Genomic DNA, 12,865 nt, shown 5'->3' with positions numbered 1-12,865 from the left:
ATGGGATTACATTTTACACTTATTAGGTATCTACACTTCGGTGGAAATTAATTTCAAATCTTCTTCTTTAGAGCTTGAGCCAAGACGACCATGAGGAAATTTGGAACTAAAAGGGGGTGACCCCAAGCTAGGGAGCAGGGGGACAGAAACGCCTGAAGCTCTGAGCCAAACTCAAGGTCAGAATACAAGGTCCCAGCCCATGGAAGACCACGGGAGCCCAAACAATTCCTGACCACATCTGTCCCCAGGGAAGGACACCTGTCTCTCTGGCCACATACAGCATTCCCCGGGAGGGTGGGCTGTCCCATCCCAGCTCAGATGAGAGGAGGGAATTCACTTGTATTCCCAAGGTTAAGAGCTCTGCTCAGAATGGAGTTAAAAATCTACTTCACGGACTTCTGTTCAGGACGGTGGGGATGGAGAAGCACTTCAACAAGCAGCCGCTTTTTGCTCTTTTTTAATGAGGCCCAAAGCATTTTGAGCTTTTGCACAATGCAACCCTGAAGGACATAATTCTACAGATCATAAACAGTGTAAAATAATATGTTGACAAGTCTTAATGCATTTACAAGCCCCGTGGAATAAATAGGAATTATAGCACAACATTAATAAGAATTATATGGTAGCAATTACAGTTGTGAAATTCATCCCCCAGGTGTGAGGCTAAACGGCACCAGGGGCCTGCCTGGGTGCTCCGTGGTCTGTCTCTGCTACATCAATTATTTCAACACCAAATATTGGCATTTTTATTGGGTTTCATTTTAATAGGCATTAATAAGATTGTTTGAAGAGCCAACTGAGCCAGGCACAAGGACGCCGGCCTCTGAAGCGAACACTTAAAAGGACCCAAGAAGGAAGGAAGGGACCTCAAGTTGACTGACTGCCTCTTGGGTTTCGGGCACATTCGATGCATTGTCTCACTGAATTGGCCAGTGGCCCTGTGAGGTGGGGTGGGGGGGGGGGACTGTCACTTCCCTGAACACAAGGAAACTGAGTCCAGAGAGGTTCAAGAGCTTAGGCATTTTCTATTGGCTCTTTGGGGACACTGCTTTCCCCGTCTTGCTTCCCAGCTGTCAATGTCAGCAGCAACCCGAGGCTGGCCCTTGCAGCCTCCTTTGAGTTGCTAATTCTTCACCGTCTACCACTCAGATGGAATTCAGAGCAGTCTGTTTTGAAGCCTGTTTAGAAACTCTTGGGTGGTGCAGAAAAAAACAATTTGGCAAAAGGAGGTTTTGGAAATTAAATGTGGGTTTCAGTAACTCTGTCGTGTTCGGCTGTAGCCTCCCGAAAGAAGAGACCCCGTTTGGAAAGGCTTGTATGAGACGGTGCAGGGGTGTGCTCGGCCACGTTTCTAAGTCTGTGAGCAAATTTCGCGATCTGTTTTTAAGTAGGGCATTGTTTAGGACATTTTACTCTTAAACAAATGCCACATGCTGGTGTCCTTTAAATTGCTTGTTAGAAAACTATAAATGCTATTTCACAAAGCTCCTCCAGCCGGACTTCAGAAAGTAGAATGACTAATTTACCCATCTAATTGGGCTAATTTGTGAACCTGAATACCAGGAACCACGCAACATTTACACCTGGGGGGCGGGGGAGCCTCAGACCACGGGAGGGCTTAATGAAGCCCAGAAGATAGAACTTCAAAACTCCACTGGATCAAAAGGAGCCAGACCCTGAGGGCTTGATGCTGTGGACACAGTCACCTGGAAACCATGCGGCATCCAGCCCCCAGTGGGGCAGGTAGGGGGCCGCCTGTGGGAGTGATCACCAGCGTGGGGACGCCGGGCAGAACATGGCACTTCCCCTGGCTAACTGGGCCACCCCCCTCCAGGCACTGCTATGCTACAGGGTCCTCTGGGTGTTTGTGAAACTAACCATCTCCCTGGGTGGGGGATCAAGAAGGACCTGTTTATACTTAATTGTCTTATAACAAAGAGCTGTGTGCAGACCTGGGTTCCTATCTTGGCTGGGCATGTCTGCTGAGTGACCAGCTCCTGTCATCCACTTTCCCTTCTATGAAATGGGCACAAATCTCTTCCTTGCAGCTTAAGGATTAGAATTCACGTCTAGAGAACATCTGGCACAGGAGGACCTGCCCACAGTAAGTGCTCAAAAAATGGAAAACAGCGTAACACCATTTTTATAATAACATTACATGTACATATTACATATATTTTTTAGAAAGGCCTCTTGTGAAACGAAACAAAAACTAACATAATTCTGAAAGATATGAGAATCTCCACTAGAAGAAATACAAGTGGGACTTCGTATCAAGACAGGTGCAGTGTGGCCCTACTCTGCCACTGACCAGCTGTGTGACCCCCCAGGCAAATGATGCCACCTCTCTGGTCTTTAGACTCCTCATCTGTGAAATGGGCCAATACTACTAACCAGCGCTTAAGATCGTGGTGAAGAATAACTGAGTTCCTATTTTTAAAGCAATATACTGAGAACAATGCCTGGCTGGGAAGCATTAAAGGAGTATCTGGTATATAAACGAGTAAAAGGTCACAAGAGCAGTTTCCTTTTTTCACCCACTGTTCCCTTGCTCTTGGGGGGACTCACTTCCTTCAAGCAGAAGAGTGTGTGGAGGGGCTCCACACACTCTTAACCGTACCCCCCCCCGCCAGCCTGTCATCACACAGAGCCGGGAGCAGGTGTGAGGCCAGGCCTGCCCCTCAGCCGCTGCCTTTCACTCCGCGGCCAGAGAGCCCACTGCAGGTGGAGACAGGCCGCGCTGTTCTCCAAACACAACGGCAGCCGCGTGGTGCTCACATCTGCAAAACTGGCCCGGGGGGGCCTGCAGACAACATCTGCCGACAACCGCTCTTCGTCGGCTTTCAAACATCGTGGAGCTCTAGGAAGAGCTCAGCCGAAACTGAAGTTACGTCTGCAGTTACAAAAACATCTGGGCCAGTCCTCTCTCTGCTTCGCTTTATTCGTTTCTTCATATCTTACCAAGGAGAACAGTAAACCCCAACCTGGACCATTTGCCCTGTCTGCTTCATCTGCGAGTTTCAAGACTAACTTCAGAATACATGAAGTCCTGGTAGTTTCCAGACCTTTGCTAGAATGTTCCCGCCCACTGCGGGGAAAGCAGGATGGAGCAAGGCCGGTCCCCCAGCAGTGGCCTCCCAACAATCTGATCCTACATCCCAGTATAAAACTGAGTATGAACGTGGTTATTGTAAACGGCATGTGTACACTAATATGTAACTGTACAAAACAGGCAAATAAAAGGATGAGGATAAAAGAATTTAATAAGTAAATGTATTAATAGTTCTAATGGGTATTTTATGAAGTGTAAAGGTCTCATGTCTCCTTTCTCTGTGCCCACTGTGGGGCCCAATGCCCTCGAGGCCGGCTGGAGGGGTCCAATGGGACACATCACAGCCAGCGGCTTGAAATGAGGCTTCAGACTCCCCTAGGGGAGCAGGAGGTGACTCGCATTCATTCACACAGCAAACGCATCCAACACTGGCCACGGGTGGTGCGGGTCATCTCTGAGGCAGCATCTAACCGCTCTCCTATCAGCCTACAGAAGGAGCCGGGCCCCAAGCCAGCAGGCAGAGGGATGACAAGGAAACGAGACGAGTTTCTTGTTCTGAGCCGCCACCACCCAGAATCCATCAATGTTAATTTTCTGCATAATTTTCTAAACAGAAAAAAGTTTAAAAGTATTTCCTTGGTGTAAAAGAGGGGGTTAAAAAAAAAAAAGCAAAGCCAAACCAACAGCCTACCTATCGTTGTAACTGGGGCAGGGAATGGGGGGGAGAGGATTTTGGAGTGTGTGAGTCACAGGAGGAATCAGCCCCTCTGGGGCCCAGAGCAGGTAGGTGTCCTGCAAGGCCGCCCTCTCAGAAAGCTCTGCTGAGGAATGCTGGGCCGTGGAATCCGAATTCCGACACGAGAAGGGACTCCCGGGCCACCGAACCCCGCGTGCGGCTGGTCCATAGTGGTCGATGCAGGGGGCCTCCCTTCTCAGGGCTCTCTGGCTCCCTGCCTCAGGACTCCAGGCAGGAAAAGGTCACGCTCTTTAAACGTCTTCCTCCCTTCTTCTCCCCCCGCCCCCTCATCAAGGCAGCCCCGGATCCCGCAAGGGCCCCACTGAAAGGGACGCGGCGCTCAGTCACAGAACAGAAAAACACCTGCTATGTGCCTTCACCCCCTCCCCACACTTACCGTTTCGAAGGGCCCAGAGGAAGGCTTCCTCACAACTAAAGAGAATGCCTACAGACTTAATTACGAAAAAGAGATGAAAACTGCTGGCGGGTTTCGTGGCTTCCAGCAGTGGCCCCCGTGTGCTGGGCCGTGCCACCTGGGAAGTGGACGGCGCGGAGACATGGCCCCTGCATTCTGAAACACACATCGGTCGGCCTGATCAGATTTCTCTACTTGACAAACCTGCTGCTCTCTATTAGAAGAGAGACACCCTCCCAGATCTGCACCTCAACAGGGCCCGGAAACGGAGGAGACAAAGGACAGGCTGGGCTGCTGGGCCCACAGGTGGAGCTTGGCCCAAGCAGCCTCGTTGTTGAGACGGTCACTGTTTTTGCTGATGCTCCAGCTGCGAGTCTCCGTGGCCATGAGGGCTGTCCCAACACGAGCTCTCCCAAGCGGCCTGTTCGTTTCAGGGCACAAATGAGAAGGTTTTAGGAAGGTACTGATGACACAAGAACGCTGCCTGCTTTTGCTTAGCCTCCTTCTAAGTCATTTGCTCCCCCAATTCTGACACTTCCTGTATACCCGAACCCCTGTGTTTACTTGTATTTCTTTTTAAGATTTTATTTATTTATTTATTTGAGAGACAGAGAGAGCATGAGCAGGGGTGGGGGGCAGAGACAGAGGGAGAAGCAGGCTCCCCGCGGAGCAGGGAGCCCGACGCGGGGCTCGATCCCAGGACCCTGGGATCATGACCTGAGCCGAAGGCAGACGCTTAACGACTGAGCCACCCAGGCGCCCCTTGCTTGAATTTCTTAATGAGAACCGTAGCTAAGAAGGAGCAAGTTGTGTTTTACACGTGCTGTTCTGGACCCGGAAAGAGTTGGGAGCCACCTCTGCCCTCCAGGGTGGGCGCTCCCCACCCCCCAACCGCGACCACCTTTGTTTCTGCTTCAACAGAGCGCAGAGCCGGGCTTCGGGGCTCCGGGAGATGAGGGGTGTGCTGAAGGCCGCCCGGCTAGACACAGGGACTTGGCTGCACTGGGACTTGGCGATTCGGTCCCAAAGCCTGTGCTCCTTGTCTTCACACTGAGTATCGGCCGTATGAGGGACACCAAGATGTGACCCTGGGAATCCAGAAGAGGAGGAAAAAGGGACACATCGTGTGGGGTAAGTCCCATGACACGGGGGCCTGCGGGGAGCGGTGGGCTGTGTCTCGGACACGCAGTGGCGGGACCCGGCCCTCCTGGGGGGCCACGGTCCAGTCTTCCAAAGAAGAGCTACAGGAGCTGTTTTATCAGGCTCTTCTCCATCTTAGACATTATGAACTTTAAAATAACATACAGCAATGTCAGAGTTTCTGTAAGGAAATGTAATTTCACCGTGCACTGTCCCACACAGACACTGGCCGCCACTCCTGTCCCTCGGGCGGAGTTTTCCATCGTCCCCGTCCCCAGCTGCACTGTCCCCACGTGGGGCTGAGCTGGGCAGGACAGCAGCTCAGACACGCAGCCCCCAGAGCCCCTCTCGGCGGCTCCGCTCGGGAAATGAGCACAACCTGGCAGACAGGATTTCATGAGAAGACAATTACGTTCTGCAGGATTGCCAGAAGAAGCCTACTGGTTGTCAGCAAAGGAAGAAAAAGCCCGAGCTGGTCTCATGAATCACGTGAAAACACAAGGTGGTCGAGAGCCTCTGTACACACAGACTTGCAGAGTCGCCCCCCTGCACCCACATCACCGCCCGGGAGCCCTGCTGAGAGCCTCTGCCAAGCTCATGTCACTCGCCCCAGGAGCCCCTTCAAATCCTGTCCACCTGCTCACCTGCCCTGTGTTCACCCCGTTACTCTGTGCACGTGGCCTGCTCTCCATTTCAGCCCCTCTAGTAGTCTCATTCCTTGTATTCATAAACATAAAACACTGACATACAGATAGATAAAAATAAGTCAACCTTTTCCAGAAACCCAACACACCAGATTTTTCCTATAATGCAGATCATTAATATTCATGCAAAAGTGATAACTGCAGTGACAGCAAATTAAAAACTCTCCTGGGGTGTCAAATTCTGGCAAATACATTAGCTAAGAGTTGCCTCTCTGCCTTACAGATTTATCATTATAAATTAGCTTTAATTGGTACTGACCCACTTTATAGGAGCTGCAGCAGCAACAGTCGAAATGAATTGGCAACATTACGATTTTGATGGAAGACATGCTAATGGTTCCAGGGACCACGTGCCCAGCCTTGAAAATGCTTGACCTCCTTGCTCCTGGCCTCAGCTCGCTCCTGGAATGGCACCCTCCCTCATCTGCTCCCGAACTACGGAACTGGTCCTGGCTCTCCTAGCCAGAAGTACCCTTTCCCTCATAGGACTCATTTCTAACTTATTTGGAGGCGTACGGTCGTTATCTTTGATAATGTGCCCAGGGCGGTGCTTGCACTTAAGGAGCCAACGACACGCATCTGTTGAATGAATTAATGGGGAACAGACTTCATGGGTTTTAGTAGTAGAAGGGGACCCAAGATTACACAGTTTGTACTCTTGACCGTCTACAGTCTTAGAAAAAGTGAATAAATTCTATTACCTGCCTGCTTAAAACTCTCTAGTGGCTTCCCATACCAAGGAGTAACCCACTGCCTGATCATGACCTTATTCCATATCATACTTGTTTGGAACTTTAATATCTGAAGGACTTTTTTTTTTTAAATAAGAAAACTTAAATATTTGTATTTTGTTTAGTGCTAAATTTTACATCTATAAGCCTATTTAACAAATATTTCTAAATATCCAAATACTATTAAGTAAATAAAAAAATTTTTTTAATGTAAGCTCTGTGCTCAAGGTGAGGCTTGAACTCATGACCTCAAGGTCAAGAGATGCATGCTCTACCAACTGAGCTGGCCAGGCACTCCCAAAAATATAATTTTTAAAAATATAATACTCTTATACATTTAAGTATTAATTACAAACCTGGTCAAATTCCACACATTTCAACAAAATTGTGCTGACTCTACCATTTAAGTAGTTAAGCTTTAAAATACCTTAAAGACCGATAAATCAGACAAATGATCGCAACGACTATAAAACCTACATTTAACCTCAAATGATCGCAATGACTGTAAAACCTATATTTAATCATTTTTCATGATTTTCATCCTTATCTTTGACCTTCCTGGGATTACCAGAACCTGGCAAGACCTACAAAAACAGGAGCTGATTTTGGCCAGTGGAAGGGAGGGGTTCTGAGTTACTGACCCACTGACGCTCGGTCAGGTTCAAGAGTGAGCCTGCATTTCCTGGGCTGGACGCCTGGGATCTTCACTCAAGCTTCACCTGCTCAATAGACAGGATTTTTAAAGCCTGTGTCTTTCTTGCCCCATCATGTCTTCAATATAATCACTAGGGCCACTGGAGATAGCATCTCCTGGGGAAAAGGATTCCCTCCCAAGCCACATGGCTCTTCCCTGCATCTTGCAACCCTCCCTGGCGCAGACCCCCTTCCCGCCGTTTGTGACAGGCTGCTAGCTGGTCTCGCCTATGCTCACCCCAGTTCCTACTTTCCCTGCAACTTCGGGGCTTACTCCTAACTCCCTGCCAATCTGCTGACAGAGGTGGAGAAAAAGAAGTCCACTTTACAGAACACAATGCCACCTACGCCAACGCACCCCAGGGAGAGGTGAGAAACAGAAACACGTCCTGTTATTTCCACCGTTCTTCTATTACAACTACTTCTGGACACACTTTACATTACCTTCTCCACGTGCAGTATCATTTTGGACTCATTTCACAGATTCAATTAATTACCAGTCATCATCATATTCCTTGATGCTCAAATGACTACAACTTGGCCGCTGAAAGCCCTTTCAGGTGGTCCCCTGACTTTACAGTGTTTTCTCTGTTATTAATTTACATTTTCTTCTCTTTGATCAAAGTTATCGTTGCACACAGTAAAAAGTTAGCTGGATAGTTCTTCATGGCTGACAATGAAAAAGAGGGGTCCTCTGTCTCATCCTCCCTCTGCCCCCCTCCTCCCTGCTCCCCACGCTTACATCTCTCTACCTGGGATTCGCCTCATGGCTTCTAAACAGCACGAGTTTACCACTCCTTTTTGATGTTCTGTTTTGGATCCCTACTGACTATGCATGATAAGAATTTTGGTCCTTGGGGTGCCTGGTTGGTTCAGTCAGTGGAGCATGCAACTCTTGATCTCGGGGTTGTGGGTTGGAGTCCCACGTTGGGTAAAGAGATTACTTAAAAAGGTAAAATCTTAAAAAAAAAAAAAAAAAAAAAAAAAGCTTTTTGGTCTTTTTTTTTTTAAAGATTTATTTATTTATTCGAGAGAGCGAGAATGAGAGAGAGTACATGAGAGGGGGGAGGGTCAGAGGGAGAAGCAGGCTCCTCGCTGAGCAGGGAGCCCGATGCGGGACTCGATCCCGGGACTCCAGGATCATGACCTGAGCCGAAGGCAGTTGCTTAACCAACTGAGCCACCCAGGCGCCCCTTTTTGGTCTTTTATACTCATCCAAGTCTGCTCTGCACTTCCCCTTCTCCTTGGAGAATTGCACTACGACACTCAGTTTCATCGCTGTTCAATGTTTGCATTATCACCACATTGGCCCACTCAGTGAGCTGTGACCACATTTTTGTTGTCCTAGGAGTTAATCAGCACATTTCCAGAGCCTATGTGTCCACTTCCCCATCCTCATCGTCACAAGGGCAGCTAACACTTACCTGGGGCTCCCCACGTGCCATTAACTCATGTAAACCTCGCAACAACACTGAGACGCTGCTAATAGGATTATCTTCACTTGACATAAAACAGAGGCTCGGAGAGGCAGACTGCCTGGTCTGAGGCTGCAAAGCTTCTCCATGGTGGAGCCAGGGTTCCACCCTGGCCACCTGGATCGGGAGGCTGCGTTCCTAACCAGTATACTGCGCTGCTCACTTGAATTCATCCCAAACTCAGCTCAAATGTCACCACCTCCAAGAGGCCAGCCCTGATCACCAGACTACTTCTATAGGCACCATGTCCTCCCCACTGCGTGCCTTTCTCACAGCATATCCAACTTTCTAAATGATCTTGTTCTTGTCTTTGTAAGCTTTCTTCCTCACCAGGAAGCAAACTCCACATCACTGAATTGCTGGAGTCCTTAAAAGTGCCTGGCCCGCAGTAGGCACTCAATATACATTTGCTGAAGGAAAGGCAAGGGCAACGACGTCAGGCCTTCCGACAGCCGAGCCATGCTGCCCAACTGCCTGCTGATGTCACTTGGGGTGGAGGAGGGTGTGTGGAGGGAGAAACTCAAGCGTGGGGGCAAAGCGAAGATACAAAGTAATTAGGGATCTGAGATGCAGGTTCCCCCGCTTAATGGCAAATGAGATGCACAAATCCAATTCCCTGTCACCTGCCTCTGTGTTGTTTTTTTTTTTTTAAAGATTTTATTTTTAAGTAATCGCTACACACAACGTGGGGCTCGGATTTATGACCCCGAGATCAAGAGTCACACGCTCCGCTGACTGAGCCAGCCAGGCGCCCCGCTCTGTGTTTTTTGACAAAGTCGGAAGGGTTACAGGTAGCCACACTTCCCACCAGGACACTGACAAAAAGGGGAGCCCTGGAGAAATGCTTAGGCTGCCTCCCCCCACCCCCCCCCGCCCCCCCGCCAAAAACCTGCCAGTGTTGTAAACAGAGCAGACTCCACCAGGAGGGCACAGTCCTACCTGCCGCCGGACCACCGCCAGCAGGGCGAGGGCTAAGGTGTGTGCGGAGCAGGTGGTGACCACCCCCCACCCCCCCCACCTCCCCGGCTCCTTCATCCTCCATCAGGGGAGTGGGGAGGATGTCGCTCTAACTCCATGGGCTGTGCCTTAATTTGAGGTCACGATCAAGGCTGTAGCAATCAGCATCTTCTAAAAATTGGAAATTCAGATTTTAAAGCCATTCCATGAGGCAAGAGCAAGCAAGTCTGTATTTGAATAGGCACGTTCTCAGAAAAAGATGAAAAGAAACACATAGAAAAACTGGCCCCTTTCTCATTAATCCTTCATTGTTATGTCTCTTGATCCTTTTCTTCTCTTTGAGACTTCAGAGAAGCGTTCTGTACTTTCTTGTGACCTACTTGTTCCTAGCTCTGATTTCCATCATTCCCATACTCCCCCACGCCACCCGGAAAGGGTCCTCTTGCCAATTTAGAGCTCCCGCTGGGCACTGTTGATGGGCTGGGTACCCCATCTCCCAGCTCTTCATCTTGGTTGGAGAAGAAAGAAACTGCCCCCAAAACAAAACAAAAAAATACCATCCCCTTTCTTGTCCCCAGCTCTTGGCGATTTTTCAGGAAAAGTGAGCAATAAGAAATGACTTCTCGTATACCCGAAACAAACGTAACACTGTGTGTCAACTGCAGAAAAAAAAAAAAAAGAAATGACGTCTGCTCAGTACAGCACAGATTTCAGCAGTATCCACCCCCTTCCATTTCTCGTCCCCATTTAGGAGTTCTACTCTTTCACCTTGGGGGAAAACAAAATGATGTCTTTTCTCTTAGTCTTCTGGTGGCTGCTGGATTCATGGCCATTTAACATAAAAGTTTCCTGTGGCAATAGGCAACTCTTGAGACCTACTTCCAATGCAGAGTCCTAGTGTTTTCAAACTGCAGACTGTGATCCACAAGCGGGTTGTAAAATCAATTTGGTGGGGTAATTAAACAAATAAGGATAGAATGGAAGAGAAAGTATCAGAGTGTAAAGATGTGTTCATAAAACGTCTGTTTCAGGTGTGTGTCTCAATGTAAATAAAATATTTCTCCCTACGTGTCATAGCAAAAACGCTTCAGGCCATTTTTGACCATTAGCATCTTGGTTTCCAGAACTTCTAACTAAAAGAACCATTTCATCCAGATGAGAAAATCACCAATTTTAACCAACATTTAAATAGGATGTAAAACAGACTAAAAGAAAGGCCATTTTTGGCGACGATCAACGAGGTCTTACGTCAGCTGGCAAGAACCTACACTCTCCTCGAGAAGGTGGGCTCTTGGCAAACTGACCTCTGGACCATCAGGAGGGCACACACAGACGGGAGCCAACGGGTGACAGGTGAAATGTGAAAGTGAGAGATGTATGCCGTGGATAGAAAGTATGAGGACAGTTCTCCACTGATTCAGGTATCCTTTAAGACCATGTCCCACCACCATCTTTTTGAATATTCTCAAGGACAATCTTTGTTTTCAGAATAGGTGAATCTGGTTCTAAAGAAAGGCCCAAGTCATTCCCAGACCTTGTGCTGAATTAAGAAGGGTCATGCACGGCACCCTGGCCTCTGCCCGCTCTGCCATCAAGGTGCCGAAGAGCATGGGTTCTCAGTTTCTAATCCTGTAGCCAAGCCGGTAAGCACCGTGTCTTTGAGGGGCGAGCAGGCCTTCTGGAGCCAATGCTTTGGGCCAGACCCAGAGAATCAGAGCTGCCCAGAACCAGGAGGGAGGTGCAGAACTCAGAAAGGGCAGGTCTTGGTGTTTCCAAGGGTAGCTGGCAGCTCCGTCTTCCCTATCACTCTGATGCGCTCACTGGGAAATCACCATCACTGGGGAACTTCTCCCTGTTCCTTGCAGCATCCCCAGCACCGAGCATTCCCGGCCTGAGCAGGCCTCTGCTAATCTTCGTGGAATGAGGGAAATCCACAGCAGAGGCCCCCGCACCGGAAGGACATTCACTACGTGATACACAAATGCACACAGGTATGTGTATGTACTATACATCTTGTGCTTCGTGATTATGCTTATTTAAAACACAGTACGATTTGGATATGATAAAACGAAAGGAATCATGTGATCAGGGATCACAGCCTGCGAGATACACAGAGAAGCTTCATCCTTCGGTTAAACCTGATCAGGACAATTACATCTGAACCCTGGCCAGATGCTGTGTGGGAAGGCGGGTCATTCGGGGGCTTGGGAGCAGGCTGCCTGCATGAGGATTCTGGACCTGCCATTATTGGCCTCCGACCAGTGATTTCACCTCTTTCTACCTCCGTTTTGTCATCAGTAAAACCACAGTAACACGAGAGCTGCCCTCATAGGGTTACTGAGAAGACTGTACGATTTAGCATGGAGAAGGTGATTGGAAAAATTTCTGGCGTATAGTTGTGTACTCTATTAGCACTAGCTGGAATTATTATTTTAATCAGTAATTTAAAATTGTCTAGACTTGAAAGAAATGACCAGGGATAGACAAAGCCTAACAAGAAATCATCTGGTTACAGTCGTCTGCCGAAAATGCACAGACAAAAATGTTTGGTTGTAGCTTACATTTCCAGTACAATGGATTAACATACTGATTTCTAATGCTGTCGGGGGGGAAAATGTTGATTTAGGATTGTACTGTGTGCAGTGAGGATGTGGGCACCCTGATGGCTCGCTACCACTCCTCCACTGGGGGAATGCCCTGCTTTTGAAAAACATCAACTCTGAGGGGCGCCTGGGTGGCTCAGTTGTTAAGCGTCTGCCTTCAGCTCACGTCATGATCCCAGGGTCCTGGGATCGAGCCCCGCATCGGGCTCCCTGCTCGGTGGGGAGCCTGCTTCTCCCTCTGCCCCTCACCCCTGCTTGTGCTCTCTCTCTCAAATAAATAAATAAAATCTTAAAAAACAAAACAAACCATGAACTCTGGAGACTGCGGGAGCGGAGCAGCTGGTGATATGGGTGCGGCC

The 12,865-nt window shown here is 48.8% G+C and overlaps 1 protein-coding gene across 2 annotated transcripts in view; it reads right to left on the bottom strand.

Annotated features, from left to right (window-relative positions):
• Positions 1-12,865, bottom strand: part of JAZF1 (JAZF zinc finger 1) — a 315,518-nt gene that overhangs the window by 9,948 nt on the left and 292,705 nt on the right. The gene's annotated exons all lie outside the window — the stretch shown is intronic.

Source organism: Leptonychotes weddellii, chromosome 12 (assembly GCF_054177405.1).
Source record: "Leptonychotes weddellii isolate Sample4059 chromosome 12, ASM5417740v2, whole genome shotgun sequence".
In the NCBI taxonomy this organism is placed as follows: Eukaryota; Metazoa; Chordata; class Mammalia; order Carnivora; family Phocidae; genus Leptonychotes; species Leptonychotes weddellii.
The sequence above is the reverse complement of the archived record's forward strand: the minus strand, read 5'-3'. Positions and strand labels throughout refer to the sequence as shown.